The sequence below is a fragment of the Carlito syrichta genome, unplaced genomic scaffold (assembly GCF_000164805.1).
Source record: "Carlito syrichta isolate Samal-C Ts95f unplaced genomic scaffold, Tarsius_syrichta-2.0.1 Scaffold86295, whole genome shotgun sequence".
NCBI classification, from domain to species: Eukaryota; Metazoa; Chordata; class Mammalia; order Primates; family Tarsiidae; genus Carlito; species Carlito syrichta.
In genome coordinates this window covers 92831-98637 of record NW_007030391.1, presented here as the reverse complement: position 1 = coordinate 98637, position 5807 = coordinate 92831, and positions in this window count along the sequence as shown.

Genomic DNA, 5807 nt, shown 5'->3' with positions numbered 1-5807 from the left:
CAGCAGGTCGAGGCTGCGGTGGCTGGGAGTGACCACTGCACTCCAGTCTGGGCAACAGAGTGAGACTCCAACTCAAAAAAAAAAGAGTATCAGTGGTAGACCGGGCGTGGTATGAGAGGATTGCCTGAGCCCCCCGGTTCAGTACCAGCCTGGGCACCTTGACGAAGTCTCATCTCTACAATAAATCATAAAAATTAGCCAGGCATGGTGGTCCTTGCCTGTAGTTCCAGCTACTTGGAAGGCTAAGACAGAAGGATCGCCTGAGCCCACCAGGTCAAGACTGGTGGCTGTGAGCAGTGTGCCCCTGCACTCCAGCCTGGGTGACAGTAAGACTTCGACTGAAAAAAAAAAAGCATTAAACATGATGAAGAGGCCGGGATCAGTGGCTCAGCCTGTAATCCTAGCGCTTTGAGAGGCCGAGGTGCGTGGATTGCCTGAGCCTGTGGGTTCGAGACCCACCTAGGTAACTTGACGAGACCTCATCTCTACAATAAATCACAAATTAGCCAGGCGTGTTACTACTGTGTGCCTGTAGTTCTAGCTACTTGAAAGGCTGAGGCGGAAGGATCGCCGGAGCCCAGCAGGTCGAGGCTGCGGTGGCCAGGAGCATGCCACTGCGCTCCAGTCTGGGCAACAGAGTGAGACTCCAAATCAAAAAAAAAAAAAAAAAAAAAAAACGTAGCCGGGCTCAGTGGCTCAGCCTGTAATCTGCGCCTGTGGGAGGCTGAGGTGAGTGGATTGCCTGAGCCCGTGGGTTCGAGACCCGCCTGGGCAATTTGGTGAGACTTCATCTCTACAATAAATCAAAAAATTAGCCGGGCGTGGTAGCATGCACCTGTAGATCCGGCTACTCAGAAGGCTGAGGCGGAAGGATCACCAGAGCCCAGCAGGTCAAGTCTGCAGTGGTCAGGAACGGCCACTGCACTCCAGTGACAGAGTGAGACTCCAACTCAAAAAAACAAAAAAACATGAGGAAGATGTGGGACACCCAATGCAGGTTTTGTTCCCATATGGTCTGGAAGAGTGGAAGGAGGAAGGGATTGCTGTCTTCACCAAATGGTCCAGTGCTGTTGCAGACAAGCAAGTGGAAATGTCCTGTCTACTACACTGGCAGCTATGGGCCTAGTGGCAATTGACTACGTGGGTTCTATAGTCAACTGGTCCTAGCTTCTACCCTGGGGACTTACTAGCTGCTATCTCATGGGCAATTGGCATCCCTACTCTGAGTTTCATTTTCTTGTGTAAAGAGGATTCTCTGTACTATTATCATAATGATGTTTATGCTCATTGCCTACCCCTTAACACACACTCTGCCAGCAACTTAGGAAGCACTCAGTGAATTCACATATTGCTGAGTGCCTATCATGTGTTACGTTTGTGGGGATAGGATATGCAATGGTGAATAAAATAGCCAAGTGTAGTGCCACAACTCCCAGAGGCTGAAGAAACAACTGGAGACGATGGATGAGATATGAGCTTTACTCATATCTAAAGGTAATCAAAGGGTAGAGGCATTGGTCTAGGTGTGTGTGATTTGATCTGAACCAGCCCGAGGGGCTGACTGCCTCCCAAAGGTTCGTGAGACCACTGCTTAGCTACAAGATGTTGGCAGGCTGGGCGCAGTGGCTCATGCTTATAATCCCAGCACTTTGGGAGGCCGAGGTGAGAAGATTGCCTGAGCCTAAGGGTTCGAAACTAGCCTGGGCAACTTGGTGAGACCTCATCTCTACAATAAATCAAAAAATTAGCTGGGTGTGGTAGCACATACCTGTAGTTCCAGCTACTTGGAAGGCTGAGGTGGAAGGATCGCCGGAGCCCAGCAAGCCGAGGCTGTGTTGGTCGTGAACATGCTACTGCACTCCAGCTTGGGCAACAGAGCGAGACTCCAACTCAAAAAAAAAAGATGTGGTTGGCAGGCATGGAGGACACCATCCGTGGCTCAGTGTGACCTTTATGGCCAGGCCAAAGCCTGAGGGGAAGAGTACATCCCAGGTTGGCCAACCCCAGGAACATTCCCTAGGCTCCAACCTCCTGCTTGTGGCCATATCCAGGGTGTGCTCATGTTGACTTAAGTGTATGTTGCCCAACAGCAAGCTAATTTCAAATGCTGTGCTCAGATGAAAATAAACAGACTGGGCACGGTGGCTCAAGCCTGTAATCCCAGCACTTTGGGAGACCGAGGCAAAAGGATTACCTGAGCCCAGGGGTTCAAGACCAGAGTGGGCAACTTGGTGAGACCTCATCTCTACAATAAATCAAAAAATAGCCAAGCGTGGTGGTGTGTGCCTGTAGTTCCAGCTACTTGGAAGGCTGTGGCAAAAGGATCACCTGTGTCCAGCAGGTTGAGGCTGCAGTAGCCATGAGTGTGCCACTGCACTCCAGCCTGGGCAACAGTGAGACTCCGACTCAAAAAAAAAAAAAAAGTCTCTACAATAAATAAAAAAATTAGCTGGGCATGGTGGCACATGTCTGGAGTTTCAGCTACTTGGAAGGCTGAGGTAGAAGGATCACCTGAGCCCAGTAGGCCGAGGCTGCGGTGGCCATGAGCATGCTGTTGTACTCCAGCCTGAGCAGAGTGAGACTCCAACCCAAGAAAAATAAAATAAAAAGAAATGAAAACTTGATGGGAGGGGTAGAACTGAGAACAGTAATGGGTAGACAAGAAAAGTCCCTCTGAGAAGATACATTTGAGTAGAGCGGTTTTGTGAGCTCATGGTGTTTGGTGTTGTATTTGTAGAGATGATCTAGTCTTCAGCCTTGATAGACAAACTTCTCCCTGGCCACAAGCCTGCGTGTCCTGTTTCTTCCTGCTAAAAAAAAGTTTGGACTTGCCAGCCCAAAGGTGGGGATGCCTGGGAATGAGGTGGATCCTCTAGAGAACGAGCCTCAGCATGTGGACCTCTGAAGCACAGTTTGGAGGTGAGACATAAGTTCAAATCTCCCACCACCTCATTCTGACCTTGGGCAAATGACTGAACTCTGAGTCTCAGTTTTCTCATTGGTAATATGGAAAATGAAAATTGAGGGGGAGGCATTGCAGGGGGTGGTTAGCAAAGTCCAAAGCTGAAGTGATCCTTGGGTTGAGCCTCAATGACCTGGAGTGGCATGCCGTATGAGAATCTGGAAGAAGCTGGGAGTGGTGACACCTGCCCATAATCCCAGCACATTGGGAGACCAAGGCAGGGCGAATGCCTGAGCCCAGAAGGTTGAGGTTATAGTAAGCTAAGATGGTGCCACTGCACTCCAGCCTGGGCAGCAGAATGAGACCCAGTCTCTAAAAGAAAAAAAATCTGGAAGAAGTTCACGGGTTGTGGGGTGGGAGTGGGCTCAGTGTTACAGGACTAGGAAGATGGGAAAACTCCAGGGACTGCCGTTTGTGTTGTGTCGAATCGAATTGTGCTTCTTAGTGGCCGTGCTTGCGTGACTGCAATATAGAGGGACAGAGGAATAACGGGGTGGGCTGGGGAGGTTGCTGGGGCTGCCTTGTGGGTCATATGTGAAGTGTGGATGTGGTAGGAGGCTCTCAATTGGCTCCTGACCATCATCACCCTCCCATATTAACACTCTTAGGAAATTTCCTTTCTTTGAGTGTGAACTGGATCTGATGATCTACTTCAAATGAATGCAGCGAAAATAGTAGGATGTTCCTTCCAAAATAAGAGTATGAAGACTGGCTTCCATCTTGCTTGCTTTTGGGAATGCCGCTGCCCTGTTGTGAACTCCCTGGAAAGATGTGTGTGACTGGGTACTGTGGCTCACGCCTGTAATCCCAGCACTTTGGGAGGCAGAGCCGAGAAGATTGCCTGATCTCAGGGGTATGAGATTAGCCTGGGCAACTTGGCAAGATCTCATCTCTATAATAAATCAAAAAATTAGCTGGGCATGGTAGCATGCACCTGTAGTTCCAGCTACTTGGAAGACTGAGGTGGAAGGATTGTCTGATCCCAGTAGGTTGAGACTGCAGTGGCCATGAGCATGCCACTGCATTCCAGCCTGGGTGACAGAGTGAGACTCTAACAACAACAAAAAAGGAAGATGTGTGTGGCAAGGAACTGAGGAAAGCCCCCTGCCAACAACCAGTGAGGACAGCCTCAGTCCAGTTGCCACAAGCAACAGCTGCTTGAGTGACCTTGGAAGCAGGTCCTCCTTCAGTCCAGCCTTCAGATGAAACTGAGGCCCTGGCTGATAGACTGATGGCGGACTGGTTAGAGACCTTAAGCCAGAGGCGCCCAGCTAAGCTATGCTCAAATTTCTAACCCCCACAAAATTGGTGATAATGTTGGTTTTAAGTCATTACTTTTGGGGGTAATTAATTATGCAACAATAGATAAATGCATTGGGCTTTGGGAAATGAAGTCACTTCTACAACTTTGTGGTTTCATCGATAATATAGTATGAATAATATGTGGCCAGCGTTCCTACAGCTGACCATTAAGTGTGTTCTCCTTTCTTTCTTTTTTTTGAGTTGGAGTCTCACTCTGTCGCCCAGACTGGAGTGCAGTGGCGGCTCCTGGCCACCGCAGCCTCAACCTGCTGGGCTCCGGTGATCCTTCCGCCTCAACCTTCCTAGTAGCTGGAATTACAGGCGCGCACTACCACTCCCGGCTGATTTTTTAAATTATTGTAGAGATGAGGTCTCGCTGTCCAGGCGGGTCTTGAACCCACGGGCTCAGGCAATCCACTCACCTCAGCCTCCCAAAGGCATGGAATTACAGGCTGAGCCACCGAGCCCGGCTGTGTTCTCCTTTCTTTTTCTTTTTTTTGAGTTGGGGTCTCACTCTTGTCACCCAGGGTGGAGTGCAGTGGCACACTCACGGCCACTGCAGCCTCCACCTACTGGACTCAGGTGATCTTTCTCCCTCAACCTTCCAAGCAGCTGAAACTACAGGAGTGCGCCACCACACTCAGCTAATTTTTTTGATTTATTGTGGAGAAGAGGTCTTGCCAAGTTGCCCAGGCTGGTTGGTCTTGAACCCGTGGGCTCAGGCAGTCCTCTTGCCTTAATCTCCCAAAGTGCTGGGATTACAGGTATGAGCTACTGTGCCCAGCAAGTGTGTTCTCCTTTCTAAGTATCTTTAGTACATCTGATATATATATCATATATCTGATATCTGATATATATATCTGATATATCTGATCTTTGTTTACTGGTTAATTGTCTCCCCCACCAGAGGCCTTCAATTTTCATACCTTTATGAACCTCCAGGGCTTAGATCAAGATCCAGCATAGTGTGTGTACAATGAAATATTATTTATTTTAATTTTTTTGAGTTGGCATCTCACTCTGTCACCCAGGCTGGAGTGCAGTAGCACACTCATGGCCACCGCAGCCTCGACCTGGAACTACAGACTTGTGCCACCACGCCCAGCTGATTTTTTTATTTATTGTAAAGACAAGTTCTCACCAAGTTGCCCAGGCTGGTCTTGAACTCCTGACCTGAAGTGATCCTTATGCCTCAGCCTCAACTGCCCCTATAAAAAAGTTTTTAAAATTAGATACTCTGCCCCTATAAAAAAGTTTTTAAAATTAGACCAGGTGTGGTAGCACACACCTGTAGTCCTAGCTACTCAGGAGGCTGAGGTGGAAGGATTACTTGAGCCAGCAGTTCAAGGCTGCCGTGAACTATGCACTCCAGTCTGGGCGACAGAGGAAGACCCCATCATGGGGGGACAAAAATTCCTTCATTTAATAAATAAATAAGCTGGGCTCGGTGGCTCAGCCTGTAATCCCGCGCCTTTGGGAGGCTGAGGTGAGTGGATTGCCTGAGCCTACAGGTTCGAGACCTGCCTGGGCAGCGAGACCTCAT